The sequence below is a fragment of the Equus asinus genome, chromosome 5 (assembly GCF_041296235.1).
Source record: "Equus asinus isolate D_3611 breed Donkey chromosome 5, EquAss-T2T_v2, whole genome shotgun sequence".
Lineage (NCBI taxonomy): Eukaryota > Metazoa > Chordata > Mammalia > Perissodactyla > Equidae > Equus > Equus asinus.
The window spans coordinates 58,943,401-58,960,133 of record NC_091794.1 but is presented as its reverse complement, the minus strand read 5'-3'; positions in this window follow the sequence as shown (position 1 = coordinate 58,960,133).

The window sequence follows — 16,733 nt, the reverse complement described above, 5'->3', positions numbered from 1 at the left end:
ACAGATATGGTGAACCCCAGTGGGCCAATTCTTTGTTTAAAAAAATTTAATGGATATTGTCACTGTGGCTTAACCAAGAGGCCATAAGCTCCCCATTCAGGTCCTGAATTTTATTGAAAATTCAGAAAGGCAGAATCGTTTCACCTATGAAGCAAACGCACTCTCTGCCCCAGGACAGCCTGTGTCCTGGGGGATGTGAGCACTGAGGGGGACTATTCAGAAGTGGTCTCAGTGTTGCCTCTCTGTCCACTGCAGCATTTTCAGGCCATAGACAGGGACCACCTACTTAAAGCTTTCTTGCCCTTGCGAATGTTCTTGTTACAAACTAACAAATGAGTAGAAAAAGTTATCTACAGCCCTCCAAATGTTTACTCAACATATATTAACTTCCCATCACTCTGTGCTCTAAACAAGACCGAAACAAAGATGCATAAAACATAGAGCCAGTCCACGAAGCAAACATTCATAAACAAAAAAGAAGCCCAATGACTGGCTGCCTCCACTTTGCTAGGAATGGTATCACTTACTCCCAGTAAACTTTTGGCAGAGAACTTGATGCTGTTTGGCCCACGGAAAACAAGCTTCACATGACCTGCATGTTTACGACCTCAAGACTATTGATTCATTCAACCTGACTGTAGCTGGCACAGTCTCTCTCTTTCACCATACTCACCCACAGCCTTATGGTTTATCATTTTCTGTGATTCTAATTTAAGATTGGAATACAAGTACTTCTAGTGCATTTTTTAAAAGTTCTTTGAGGCCACAAACAAGTTTTATTTTCTCTATATTCTCCCACGCCTAATGAGGTGCCTAACGCAGAGTAGTCATGTAACAAGTAGTTAAACTGAGGATCTATTCAGAGTTTCCCACATACCCGCACAATGACTAAAAACAAATTGTAAATCTTAGGAAGAAAGCTCTGGTGTAATAAGAATCCAATCCACTTTTAGTTTAAGAAAAAAAAACTATGGATAAAAAAATTTAACGTTATAACTTCTCAAAATCAACCCATTTATAAATAAAACCAACATTTGACACAATCATCTATAAACTTAGTTATTCATTCATTGAGTCAACACATTTTTACTGAACACCTACTATGTACAGATCTTCCACTAAGGTGTAGAGTTTTCAAATGGTCATACAGAGGGATGGATAGACTGTCTGACATAAAACCTGTCTCTGGGTGATCTTTCTGCTTTCTGCTCTAGAGCGAAACCTTACAGAAGGCCAGAAGGTCAGGCATAAGACAAGGCTGTGTACTCAGTTACTATAGACTTCCCTGCCGTTTGCTCACTGGCCTGCTCCCCTTAACTCACACTCAGTTCCTTTTTCTCTAGCTCTAGGTATACGCCCACAGGTTATCAATACACTTCACACTGCAAATGTCCACATCTGTAAAGAAAGCTCAAGAATCAGTTTATGAAATATTCATCTTGCTCCAATAAAGTTGCTATCTGACATGCTTGGCATGGCAGCTCTGGTTTGTTCCATCCTCTTGGCCTTGGGCCACCGTGACACGGGAGACTCTCAGAAAGATTACTAGTGACAGGATGGCGACCCCAAATTCTGATCACCTTTGGACTCCTTGAAAGAGAGAAGGCATTCCATTTATTTTGTCTTTTGTTCACCTTCTATCCCGCCTTCTAACTCCAAAATATCACCATAAAACCTTTCCCCTGGCTCCATCAGCGCGTAGCTCCCCACCGGTCCTGGGCTCCCGGGCCTCTGCTGCCTCCTCCCTCCCCGCTAACTCCAGCCTCGACCACTGTTGGTGTGAGCTAAGTCATGAGAACAGGCCCTCAGGAAATTTACTAACCTCCAGGATGACTCCTCCACTGATTCCTAGCAGCTAATAGAAACCTCCTGTGCTCTCCTCAGTAGCTTCGAAAACAGGTTTGATAAGCTCCTGATTCAGGCAGCCTTCATGACCACAGCTAGCCCTTCCCTGGGCTAATAGTGGTCTCCCATAAGTAACGTTTTTAGGCTACTGATCATTTGTCTTACTAATCTCTATTTGTTCCTGCAGCTAATAGCAGATCCCCAAATACCCTCTGTAATTTTCTAACAAGCAAAATTTCAATTCCCTATAAAGAAATCCTGCTTTAAAGTGTAATTAAAGATCATCTAAGAAAAACAGAGCCAATTTTGAACAGCCCATGAGCAATTTCTTTTCTCTGCCAAGAGGAAGGGTGTTTAGGGGGAATTAAAAATCACTTTGCAAAATTATAAACAGGTTTAATGCAACCATTTTGATCAACGGTCTTATTATCAAGTAATATATCTAAAATTAAAGTAATGGATTTTAAAAGCAGTAGATTAAATAAAAATCATCTACTATTCAACAGACATATCAACCAAGCAATTACTAATTCTGTTTATAACTACAGCTCTCTACTCTTTTGAAAAGGACAATGAAAGCAAAACTTGGTTTGTGAGCTCCTATTAAATTAGCATTGATTTTGTTTTACTGCCAAGCTAAAGAAATAACAACATTAAGGAGTTCTTTAGCCCTATTTAAAGTATGCACACTTACGTGGAATTTAGTCCACGGGTTATCCTGCTATTTATTGTGAACAAAAAAGATCAAGCACAGCACAGAAGTTTTGTGCATGGCTATAGAAGAAAATGCAGCTATTTGAGAACTTGTTTGAAAGCAGCAGGACACTATTAAGTAGAACACAAGATGGTTTATGCTGTTCAGATATAAACTCTCTGATAAGTGTTAACAATTGCTGGCATTTGATCCATTGCAGAAAGCAAGGGCTCATTAAGGCAAATAGTGACATGTGCCAAAGCTATTTTCTTAATAGTCTTCATGTTTGTAAATATTTAGGGTTGTTTGAAAGCAAAATATTTTGGCTTGTTTAGAGGCAAATATAAAAGACCGGGAATAATACATGTGTCAGACTAAATAGTAAATAAAGTACAACTTTCCTGGTTGGAAAAACAAGTCAGTGCAAATGAGAAATAAAAGCAATCAAACTTTGAAACACAAAAATTCCAAAAGCTATGGCAAAATATGGCAGACTGTTGACAGGGGTGTCAAAACCACTCAAGGAAGTCAGCACTTGGTGCAGTCTCTAGGGAAAACAGTAAGGTTCCTTAAAAATTAAAAATAGAACTGCCATATGATCCAGCTATCCCACTTCTAGGTATACAGCCAAAGGAAATAAAATCATTATCTTGAAGAAATAGTGCACCCACATGCCCATTGCAGCAGTATTCGCAATAGCCAAGACATGGAAACAACCTAAGTGTCCATTGACAAGCAAATGGAGAAAGAAAATGCAGTATATATACACAATGGAATATTATTCCATCATAAAAAAGAAGAAAATCCTCCCACTTGCAACAACAGGGATGGACCTTGAGGGCATTATGCTGAGTGAAATAAGTCAGACAGAGAAAGACAGGTATGGTATGATCTCACTTATATGTGGAATCTAAAAATGTTGAAATCATAGACACAGAGAGTAGACTGATGGTTACCAGGGGCTGGTAGGTGGGGGAAATGGGTACAAACTTTCAAGGGTAAGACAAATAAGCTCTGAGGATCTAATGTACAGCACTCTGACTATAATTAACAATACTATATTATATACTTGAAAGTTGCTATGAGAGTAGATCTTAAACATTCTCACTTTAACAATAACAAAAAAAAACGTAATTATGTGGGATGAAGAATGTTTTAACTACCCTTATTGTAGTAAACATTTCACAATATATACATGTATCAAATCATCACATTGTACACCTTAAACTTCCACAATGTTATATGTCAATTATATCTCAGTAAAGCTAGAGGGGAGCCAAGGAAGCCAGCATATGGAGCTGAGGCTCCCTGATATTCGCAAAGACATCTTGCACCAAGTTTATTGCAAATATGATAGCAATGTGTTGAACTTTCCTACTTTGCAAGAACCTGATCTTTTTCAGATTATGTGAATCTAAAATTGATTGCAAGAAGGACAGCTATTAGACTTGTGTCAAAAGGCCTTTCCATAACAGAAATGTACTAGCAGTTTTGAAATTTAATCTTAACCTTTCAGATCTTTCTAAGCCCCCTAGAAACAATTTCTTTTAAAGTACAGTATAACTTTAAATGAGTTCTCTATATTCTACTTTTCTCTCACATGCTATCTTAGGATATGTTGAGCATCTCAGGAGTTTCTTTTGCAAATAAAAACAAGAGAATTAGAGAGTGGAAACAAACTCTATGACCAAGATAACTCAGAGCCCTCTCAGTCAGGAGAGGCCTCGTTCCCAGAGCCCGTCTGGGTGTCCTGAGAATATTGGAACATGGAAACCACCAACATGTCTACCAAGTTCTCACTCCAATGATATAATTTGTTCTTCTGGTGATGTACAGAGGGGACAGTGGAGTTCCATGCACTGCACCTTCACCAGGCGGCTGGCATTGTGCTGAGCACGGCCCAAGCATTAACGTACTGTCTTCATAACAGCCCTGCGCACATGTCCCTTTTACAGAAGAGGAGACACACGTAGAAAACCACCCTTAGGGGGACTTCTGTCAGGCCCAAAGCTGTATACTTGTCTATCAGAGAGCATGATCAATAGAGACCCAGAAATATCAGGCATTTGAAAATCTTTCCTCATCAGCTGCAAAAATTCATTATTATGGTAAATGGTCTCCAAGGTTTTTTTTTTTAACTGCATACTACTCTCAGGAAAAAAGAAAAACTCTTGTGCGTGCACCTGCAATACATATTTATTTGTTATAAATTATATAATGGATAGTATATATTGCTGTCAATAGCTAATATCTCAAGTCAATATCAACTTAGGGCAAGGTTGGTGGTTTTAAAATACTAGGTGTAAATCCACGTGACAAATAGCCTTCCTGAAAATTGTGAATATTTTTGGCTGAACTTCTTGTCAGAGTATGATTAGCTCAACAGTGATCTTACTGAGTGAAGTGGCTGAGGAAGAGGCCGTCCGGCTGGACGAGAAGGTCAGTGCCGCAGCTGTCGGGTGAGTTACTTGTTCTGCGTGTTAGTGCTAGATTAAGCCAGCTCCTCTGCAGGAATCTCCTTAAGCCACCTGTATATTCCATGAGGGTTTTTAAAAAAAAAACAAGATAACGTTCATAAATATATTTGACTCATCAAAAGCAGTACATCTAAAGACCAATGTGAGAGTCAGGGTCCCCCCACCCCCTCCATCTACCCCCCACCTCCTCCAACCACCCTCCCATCCACCCCCCAACCACCCCCACCCCCTCTATCTACCCCCCACCCCCTCTATCTACCCCCCACCCCCTCCATCCACCCCCATCTACCCCCCAACCACCTCCACCAACCCCCCACCCACCTCCACCCACCCCTCACCCCCTCCATCCACCCCCATCTACCCCCCAACCACCTCCACCCACCCCCACCCCCTCCACCCACCCCCTCCACATTGCAGCACCCTCCATCCTGTGTGTCCATCCTGTGTGTCCCCAGGAGTCATGTAATCGTCGACATGTGGGTCCCAGTGAGAGCAACAGTGTCAATCCGTATCTTAGATAATTAGAGGTTTTATTTCACTTTTTCTATAAATTAATATAAATGTTAATATAGCCTTTGTAAATCCCAGTGCCTCATCTGATTTACCCAGTGCTGGCCCCTAATTTGAATACTACCGCTTTAGAAAAGAGGGTTAGAAGTCAGCATAGACACGTCAACACTGCCTTCGATACAAGGTCTTCTTGATGGATTTTACCTAACTGCCTAGTTTCTCAAGACAGAAAGAGATAGAGACAACATTAGAACATGGTTAGAAGCCCCAGCCGTGCCATTTATTAACCGTATGCGGCACAGTACTTAACCTACAATTGTGAGGATTAGTTGAGCAACACTTACAAAATATTTAGCTCAGGAGGCATAAAGGAGCAAAATAAATATCAACCGAATTATTACAAAATATTTAATGCTAAAAAATACTTTAGTGGGCAGTCTCCTATAGGAAATCATCCTCCCAGGAATTAGGAAAGCTACATATGATTACCACATAGTTATTCATATTCCGAGGAGCTCTTCTCACAGGCAAAGCCTGATTACATCAATACATCATTATGCCAATTGAAGTCCTAAATCTGAATCCCAACCCTTGATCTGGCTTCATAAGAGAAAGCTTCAAACAATAGTGATTTGATATTTTTAAATAAATAAACAATAACCAAAAAACAATGCCCCTTTTTTTGGAGAGGAGGAAGGACTTAGAACAAATCAGTGATGCCCAGAGCAGCAGCACCAGCCTTACCAGGGAGCTCAGCTCAGCCCTGGACCTTCTGAATCAGAAGCGCCAAAGATGGCTCTTGAGAATGAACCAGCCCTCCAGGCGATTCTGACACGCTCTCAAGTCTGATAGCTGCTAGTGTAGATGGCGCTGTCTTCCAAAACAAAGAAGTAGGTCGGATTTACAGTCTCGACTAACAGGTGCATTAACTTCACCTACACAGCTTCCCTATAATGAAGTGAGCTCTCCTCGTTTGTGGACATCACAATGTTAAAACAATTATAGGAATAACCGTACTTGTTACATTTGGTTTGGCTTGAAAAAACTGCTCAAAGTTAAATAGAAAGTTTTGGCTATAATTCAGGACTGTTATAAATTCAAGATCGTTGCTATTCATGAGACATTTTTAAGCAAAACTGTATCCATGGATTATAATTTCCAATACAACTTGGAACAACAAATAAATGAGGTGGAATATTTGTCTGCTCACTGTTCCACCTTCTTGGAAATACATGTATGACTGTCTCGTAAATGCTTCTTGAATAAGGAAACAAAAGACCCCAGTACTTAATTTTCTCAATATTGCATTTGACACTATAGATCGGCTGAAAAGCAGTTTACCCTTACTATCTTTTTACCTTTTTCAATCATTTTAACTCTCTGCATGTTACTATTGTTGTTTTTGCTTTTAATTTGGTTAATTTAGTTAGTCCACTACCTGTTTGTTTGTGGGGTTTTTTTGCATTCTGTCCGATCCACAGTGGTGTCTACAGCTCCATAAACAAATTCTGATCTTAAACAAGACATTGGAAAGAAGAGTAAAAGCCGACAAAATCATAGTTGTCTCCTAAATCGGAAAGGAAGACCTGTGTATTTTTCAATGATGAAAAGAGACTTCTAGCGAGGTAATTTTAGTAAAGTTTTATTTACTGTTTAAACTCAAGTATATACATTTAAAAGTGCCACCAAAATCCAAAAACACACAGAACTGGGTCTCCTACACGAACTACTTTCCCTTAATACACGACCCTCCCTTCAAATCAACCACTATTTATTGATGAGGTGCTCTTTCATTTACACACGATCTGGGGCCTGCTGGCAGAGATGTTTGCCCACTTATATGATATTACTCATCAGACAGAATGTGGGTAATTTCAAGCCTTAGACGGGCTTTCAGTATTAGGGCTGACAGATGAAACGTTGTAACACATTTGCAAAATTTGATGAAAGAAGAAAAGAAGATTCTCAGATAATAAGTATGGCCCAAGTCCAGACAGCCAGCTGTGAACTTGAGTCTTTAAAAGTGATTTACATAGTCCACTTGCACTGTCTCTATAATTTTCTTTTTACATATCAGTCTGCATCTAGATTATATATATACGATTTATTTGCTGGTTTTTGTTCATTTTGATTTATTATTATACTATTTGGATTCAACTTTCTCTGAAATGTCTCCAATGAAAAATGATGTAACATTTATTGCATTTATTATACTTAATGATAAATCTTTCAGTAAATTCACCCATGTAAAAAATGACCAAAATAACATACATTTAATTTAATGCAACACATGATTTTACTTTGATTTTACACATATAAAAATCCCCAACATTTTGGCCTTTATCTAGGTTTGCTGCCGCTCAGCAGGAGACTAGTTTGAATCAATTCTTTTCCCTTTTAGATAATATTACGTTCAAAATTCTTATGTGAATCTCACAGTCATTTGTGGGACATGACAAAGAAAGACAAGATCTGACCATTATTTCTAGCCAAAAGGGTTAGATACTGTTTCTTATTTGACTACCTCTTTCACGTAAGATTTAAGTGTTTTATTTCTCCTACCAAAAAAAAGAGTTTATAAAACTTAATTCTAAACCAATCTTTTGTGTTCAAATATATACTCCAAAATGGAGTGGAATGCTTCATTCATTTAAAATGCGTCCCAAATCCCCAGTCACGCTGTAGGACATGCAATCCTCATATGGGGATGGATTAAAAGTGTTAACATATCTTTTCAAGCTAATCAAGACTCAATTTGAACTGAGTAACTCAATTCTTTCCCCCCAATTTAATGCCTCCATTTTTTACCAGTGACCTGAAAACATTTGATTTCATAGATGCCAGTGTAGACAAAAAGCCCCAAACACCAAAGAATTGGTTCTCCTTGCAATGGCAATTTGTTCAACTTGTTTACAAAACTGGCAGGTCAAAGTGTACATTTCCGCGTCTGACACTCCAAATTTTATTCTCATGCAGTTTTGTCATCTTATTAATGTTGTCGTGGAATGCTTAAGTTTATTTTCTTGACCTATGATTAAATTTAAAATTTTCATTATTTCTTCTATAATTTATTTTGAAATGAAAAAGCCCCACATTGCCATAAATCTTTTAAGGGTTTAGAAATAGAGTACCATGAAATTACCTAATTATATATTTTATAGCCCAACCCACAAAGCAAAAACAATCCAAAGCATTAAAAACAAATGAATCTGAAGATGTTTAATTCAGTTGAGGCATCCTAATTTAAGGTTTTTTAAAGCACTTAACAAATAAACAATATCATGTCCATCTGATTGAAAATGTAATTGTTATCCAGAAAAAGACAAATTGTGTTTTAAAAGGAAAGGAGGGGCCGTCTCCATGGCCGAGTGGTCAGGTTCTCTGCTCAGCTGCAGCCCCCGAGGGTTTCGCTGGTTCGGGTCCTGGGCACAGACATGACACCCCGAAACGGGCCATGCTGAGGTGGCGCCCCACATGCCACAACTGGAACGACCCACAGCTAAAAATGCACAACTATGTACCAGGGGACTTTGGGGAGAAAAAGGAAAAAGAAAATTAAAAAAAAAAAGGAAATGAACTTTTCCTTATTTTTGTAACAGAAAACAAAATCACTTAAATTCAACCCTATCCCCAGCATGTCACCTTCACTTTGACATTCACCAGGGAAATTTAGACCAACTGAGAAATGCTCAGTGGAGGGGAGGTTGGAGGGATGGATGTTTTGGGAGCCAAGGAATATTGACTGGATGAAACAGTGAGTTCATACAAATGAACCACTGATCCAACACTGTTGGGCTCAGAATGGAGGAGATTTCACGCCAAATCATCGTGTGTTAGCACTGAGTTTTGGTTCAGGCTCTTTCTGTTCGCCTTTGAAAGTTGAGACTATTTGTAATTTTTACAATGAGAAGTCAGGGTAATGTTAAATTGTCGATTTAGTTCAACTTGGAAAATATTGATGATTTATAATTTGTTAACTGCCCTACTGGCTTTGTTTTTGTGTATAGACACCTTTATTTTCATGTATCTTACTCATTAGAGAAAAGTCCATTTATTATGATTCCCGTATGACTGTTATAACGTAACAGAAATTCACTAAACAATTACAGAGTTTCAAATCCCACTCACTCTGCTGGCAGCCGGCTCACTCTAATCGCCAGCCGTGGAACCTGTGTTTGGTCACTAATACAGTAAAAGATTGCTAATGACATGGAGGTATGACAAGATAAGACCAGGCTCATAATGAATGACTCCACAAAAGCAAAGTGGCAAAAGTAATTATAGAATCACATGGACTGTTGGCCTTGAATTATCATGGACCTCCCGTTTCATGTTCGGCTAAAACAGCTCAGAGATAACCTTACGTTCAGCAGAAGCAGAGGACGTATCACAAATGGGCTTTAGCTGACACATGCTTCTGTTTCATGAACTGATTGTTCTACAGGAAAATATCTTCAGTTTCTTTCTTAGACAAAGTAAACTGTTTTCCACATTCAGATTGTGTCCTGACTACACAACAAGCCCTATGGAAATAGGAGTAGACGATTTTTAAATGTTTTAATAATCTTGTATTGGTTTTTTTTTAAAAGATTGGCACCTGAGCCAACAATTGTTGCCAATCTTTTTTTCTTCTTCTTTTTCTCCCCAAAGCCCTCCAGTACATAGTTGTACAGTCTAGTTGTAGGTCCTTCTAGGTGTGGCATGTGGGACACCACCTCAGCGTGGCCTGATGAGTGGTGCCATGTCCTCGCCCAGAATCTGAACCTGCCAAACCCTGGGCCACCAAAGCGGAGCACGCCAACTTAACCACTCGGCCACGGGGCGGCCCCTCTATTGGTTGTAATTAAATACCACTCAGCATCGCCAACTTCTCATGCATTCCCACAAAACTTCACAAGAAGTTTTAACTTATAGATGATACAGAATAGAATTAAAAAAAGTTGAGTGCGGGCCGGCCCGGTGGCATAGCGGTTAAGTTCGCACATTCCCTTTCTCAGCGGCCCAGGGTTGGCCGGCTGGATCCCGGATGCAGACATGGCACCGCTTGGCACGCCATGCTGTGGCAGGCATCCCACATATAAAGTAGAGGAAGATGGGCATGGATGTTAGCTCAGGGCCAGTCTTCCTCAGCAAAAAGAGGAGGACTGGCAGTAGTTGGCTCAGGGCTAATCTTCCTCAAAAAGAAGTTGAGTGCATTTAAATGTGTCAAATGTTTGATCTGATAAAATTGTAACCAAGAAAAATCTAATCAATGAGCTGAATAAAGATGCTGATAAAAGTTGTGTATAGATATTTGAAATTACTTCATGTTGTTCTTAAAATATATTTCAATGCGAATAAAAATCCCGTGAGCAAATAATAAAATTAGTTCAGAAGTCTGATTTATGTTTTAACTAAGCAAGGAAACAATCGCCCGCTGAGGCCGACTGCAAAGCCCAGCGCTCCAGCGTGAAATTGAGAGTCTGCCTGTCCCGCGATCCTGTCCCTCTCATCCAGATGGATATTTTTCTCCACAGCCTGTTAATAGACAGTGTTGAGGTGATGATAAACACCAGAATGTAGGCATATATATCCACACATCTGTGACCGGAGAAAAAAACTGAAGTGACCACAAATTCTGAATAGACCTCACGCTGCGATAACCTCGAGGAGAAGCACAGCGCGCCAGGGGCCTCCCAATGGCAACCGTTTGTTGGCGTTCTAGGTCTGAAACAGCATCATCCTAATCTGATCAATTTGAGGTTGAGAAAAAAAAAACATAAAGTCAGGATGTGTTTGCTCGAAGCACACGCAACTTCAATTTGTTACTGAAAAACACTAAATATTGGTTTTTTGAAAGGCTGAAATTAATAGGAAGTGACAAATGAGACATAGTGTAGTCAGCTTAAGAATTTTTTTTTTTTTGAAGATTGGCACCTGAGGTAACAACTGTTGCCAATCTTTTTTTTCTCCTGCGTTCTCCCCCCAAGTTCCCCAGTACATAGTTGTATATTTCAGTTGTGGGTCCTTCTAGTTGTGGCATGTGGGACGCCACCACAGCGTGGCCTGACGAGCAGTGCCATGTCCACACCCAGGATCTGATCCAGCGAAACCCTGGGGTGCCTAAGCGAGCGTGCGAACTCAACCACTGGGCCCGCCCCCTAGTTTAAGAAATTTATAAAGGGAAGAAGAATGTCGCCAGGGCATCAGAAAGAGCTAAGGGAAGTTCCTGAGGTCCCAGACAATCTGGATACAGGGAACTGGATTGCATGGAGCGGATTTACTGCATATTGAAGAATTCCACACAGACCTCCACTTTCAGCTTTTGCTAGGAAAAAAGTAGCATTCTTCTTTCCCATTTTGCCTCAAATACCAAGAAAAACAGAGCCAAATTTAGACCCCACGGCTGCAGGTTGACAAGACCTTGAAATATGTTCGTTTTGTTTTGCTTTTTAATTTAACTTATCTTGGCTTTATTTTATTTTTTCATGTTACATCTATTTATTTTACCTTATGTAGTTTGATAAGCTGCTTCAAATTCATTTTGGAAAGAAGTGGGAATAAATGCCCTATTTCATTGACTCTAAGTGTGCCTTTATTGTAAGATGCACCATTAGTGTATATGCCACTAAGACCCGGGCAAAAACCAACGAGGAACTCAATGCCAATGGAACTTTGACACGTCATTGATTAGAAGATGCATCCTGATTTCAGAGAAGATGAATATGAAACAAAAAGTCCATTTTCGAGGAGGCCGGCCCAATGGCTGAGTGGTTGGGTTCATGTGCTTCACTTCAGTGGCTCAGAGTTCCCTGGTTCGGATCCTGGGTGCAGACCTATATGCCACTAGTCAGTCAGGCCATGCTGTGGCGGTATTCCACATAGAAGAACTAGAATGACTTACAACTAAGGTATACAGCTATGTACTGAGGCTTTGGGGAGAAAGAGGAAGACTGGCAACAGATGTTAGCTCAGGACCAATTTTCCTCACCAAAAAAAAAACACGTCCATCTTTGAACCAGTGAAATACAGTAACATCATTCTCATTGGTATATTTATAAGTGTTTATTGACACTTCAATATTGTGCTAGGCTTTGGAGGGCAAAGCCAAGAACTCAAATTGTGGAGACAGACAAGACTTTAACCATCACCTTGTCCTACCCTCTTGTTTTACAAATGAAGAAATACACAACAGAAGAGATAGTGTGAATCCTCCAGAAGCTTATCGTGGCATTGCAACTTCAATGATCACGTGACAGTGTAATGTGCAATGACTACCCATCGGTTACTCAAAGAACAGGAGATATTAATCACAAATGTGTATATTGAGACTAAAACTAAACCTACACCTATAAAGCTTTTCTCTTTCTGTGAAAAAAGATACACCAATACCAGCTGAGTATTCTTTTGCATACCATTTTTTTTCTGCAAAATATAAGCTATTTTTATTTCTGGTATCTCCATGATTATTGAAGAGTCCTTATCAGATTGAACTCTGGTGCTTTAGGGACACATCTGGGCAGAAAGCGGGAAAAGCCAGCCCACGTAGAGGTATTCCGGGCTGGAAAGGAAACTTGGCTTCTGGAATTTTTCCTATCTACAATAAGATAAATTTTACATGGATTTGGCGAAACTTTAGTACAAGTCACGAATAAAATTTCTCTTGAGCTTAGTATTGTATATGGATATAGGGAAAATAAATCATTTGAGTCAGAATTTCTGATTTTTGTTAAATGGTGGATATGAAGAGATTCCCATGTTTTATCACTTAAGGATTTACACATATTATCTCTATCCCTCTGACATTTCGAATTGGATGGTTAATCTTATAAACATCTTTTCAACCTCAAGCTACACTCAAGTTACAGTAGAGACTATCCAGTATCTAATACATATATTATATATCTATATATAACATATAATTTGAAAGAACTCCACAGTGAAATAAAACCTGATTGTAAGATAATTGGCAATGTGAATAGTTGGAAGTTAACAGTGACTTTGCCTGAGCACACAACATTTAAACATTAATGCCGGTAGAAAGCTAATTAGTAAAATTTAATTGGATGTATGCAAAATGGTATAATGAGGAGAGTTAAAGCATATTTAATTTTTAATCCAAACCCAAACTCTGAAGTGGAAAACCAACTAAAGGCAATCAATGTAAAAGGCAGACTGACACATTTTGAAGACACCCTATTAGCATACAGAGCAAACTAATGTCTACAATTAAACATGGTGTTGTATTCTCTCATGCCTTTAAAAAACACACATATAAAATGCAATTATCTAAACTGCTTAAAGACAACATGGAAGGGCAGATAAATGTATATAGAAAATGACCTGATGGAATATAGTTTGAAAACTGAATTGAATTTTGTTATATGCAGATAAGCATCCATAGCAAGCCATTCAGCAGCAGAGAAAGCTGGAAAGCAGCAGAGGTGAAAGGAGCCCTGTCAGGGATGGTGCCCCTTCCCCTGACGCTGATTTCAGGGCCATACGATACAGAAGTCAGGAAGGTCACTGCTGTTTCAGGGAATACAGGTTACCGAGAGGTCGGTAGTCCCTCTCTGTACACATGATATTGAAACCACACCCAGAGCTCAGAGGGAGGGAAGAGATTCTGTTTAGAGAGGACCACAATCCCAGCTGCACGTTTTGATCTTCTGCGGAACCTTAAAATACTGATGGCTAGGCCCCCACACCAGGGTTTCCAATTTAATTGATCTGGGATGGGGCCTGGGCATGAGGATTTTTTTAAAGCTGCCCCAGGGGATTTTAATGGGCATCCTGCGTTGAGGACCCTGGTTTGGAAAGAACTGAGAGCACTTTTTTTCTTGCCCTTAATTGGTTCTGGCTTTTGCTGACGGGCAGCTGTGTGTCTTTTTCTTGGAAGTAAGTGTAACTTTTTGTTCTTGCCTGATAGTCTTCAAAGTGGAAATACAACATTGCACACAACATGAGGAAGAGACGTCAAAATTGTGGGTCAGAGATATGTTACCTTAAGCACCACAATCAAGTTTGCAATGTTTTCCAATGTCTTCTCTCACGTGATGGTCAATCATGCTACGTACTGAGCATTGCAAAAGCCTGGCATTATGACTTCTCAGCAGGGAACTTAAAATACAATTTAATCAAATATGATTGTATTTGTTGGGGTTCTTAGTAGCAACAGAAACAACTCTGACTGATTTAGGCAGGAAAAGAATACTTAAAAGCCTACTCTCTAGAAAGTCAAGAACCAGACTTGACACCACACACCAGGAACAGAGCCCCACACCAAACCTCGGCACCGTCCTGTGAGAACCTGCTGCTCCTGGGCACAGGCGAGCCATGCCCCAGCCGCCCGCACTGCTGGCACCCCCGGGGCAGGCTGCAGGATCCTGTAGCCAGACTCCAGCCATGCCCAAAAGGAGTGCCAGCTCCAGTGAAGGGAGTCCGTCTACCACTCGCACCAAAATGGAGTCTTTGCAGTCCTGGCTTCCATGAGTCTAAATCAGCAAAGGCAGGTCACGCCCACCCCTGGCCCTCAGGAAGCCGGGCAGAGCCCTCATCTGGCATTTTCCACTCCCACAGTGGAACATATTTTCTATTTCCTACTAAAATTCGTAAGGCGGAGAATTCTTCCACAGAGAATCATAAATGGCCTCTACAAGAATCTTTTACTTTTCCTGAAATTAAGCAAAGCTATAGGCTATTGCTTGGTCTACATTTTACTTGTGTGTCTACAGTTTGCTGCATCCGGGACTATACCTGCCTTCACGTTCCCAAGCTCATGGCCGTGTGTCTTGAATTCATCAGTCTCTCCGACACACAACTATTTTATTAAGTGCTAGAGTCAAGTTGCTCAGTGCATATCTAGCAAGCCGGGTTCTTATGCTAATTCTCCACATTGTGCCATGGTCTGTTCCTATATCTAAAATTTGCCAAGTTTGGGTGCATCTTAATTACGTGTGGAATATGAACCAACCATACCCATTACCGTAATCTGGACATTTATCTGTTTTATAGCATAAGTAGATCTCATTTCTAGAGTGCACACACACCAGGTATAAGCCAGGAACTGTGAGTTTTCACAGGGTTCTGTGGCCCTGAGATCCTAACTTGCCCAGGGAAGAAAAGTCCTTACTGGCTCAAAGACATCTCTAAAATTTCTGCATGCCTGTGGTGCCTTGATTATTTCTGAAACATTTTGTGGTGCTGTAAATCACAGCTCCTCGTGCCATTCGTCGGCAGGTGCTTTGAAAGGAGTGGTTAATATACACTTTTCAAAAATGACCGAAAGGTGCTATTTTCTGCCTCCATGGTCACTGCTTACCAGTCCAGCCCTGTCCTGACGGGGAATCCAAGTCTTCTGTCTTGGAATATATTAGGTCATTATCTCAAGTACAAAATCAAGTGGGTCCTCTATCAAAGCTTTCTCAAAGTTATTCCTTTCAATGGGAACATTTCTTTTCCATGAGAAGGAAAGAAGTCATCTTTACCCAACAGCAAGCATCCAGTCTAAGCCAAAGCAAGGAGGAGGGACCCCTATATTCCCACAGTCTATCTTCCTAGTGCAGAACTCCAAAGTTCCCTTTGGGAGAATAAAACAAGAGTCAGGTGAGTTTTGAAAGACAAAGAGTTTTCTAACTGCAAAGGGTTCCAGCCTTAAGCAAAGAGGATCACAAACAGCGATTTCATGAGTTACTTGGTTCTACTAATTCTATGTGTTTTTCTATGGAGAAAGTGCATAGCTTTCAACAGAATCATAAAGAGATACATCTCAAAACATAAGAGTTAAGAAACAGTGCTCTAGAGAATGAAATAAAGAGCCTGTTCTAAAGGGAGGTTTTCCAACCACTCCCACCAGCTACCTGAAACCAGGAAAGATAAAGTCAGTTTTCCAAATTCGAAATTGCTCTGGAGTCCTAGTTTCCACATTTCTTAGATGTGAGGACACGAACGGCCACTAACAGTACACTCAGGGGATTTCTTACAGGAGGCTGCATTACTCCTCCATTCCTGCGGGGACAGTGAGTCTTGGGTAGGGCTCTTTTCGGTGTTCATAGACGTGATGGTCCTCACCACCATTCACAGGTGGCAGGCGAAAGGACTGTTCAAGGAGCAGAGACGCCCCTCACAGTGGGAGACATCATCATACACAAAGAGAGAAAGAGCAACCATGAGTGTGGCATTCAAGCCATAAAAATGGCACTCGCTCAACTTCAAAATCTATTTGGCAG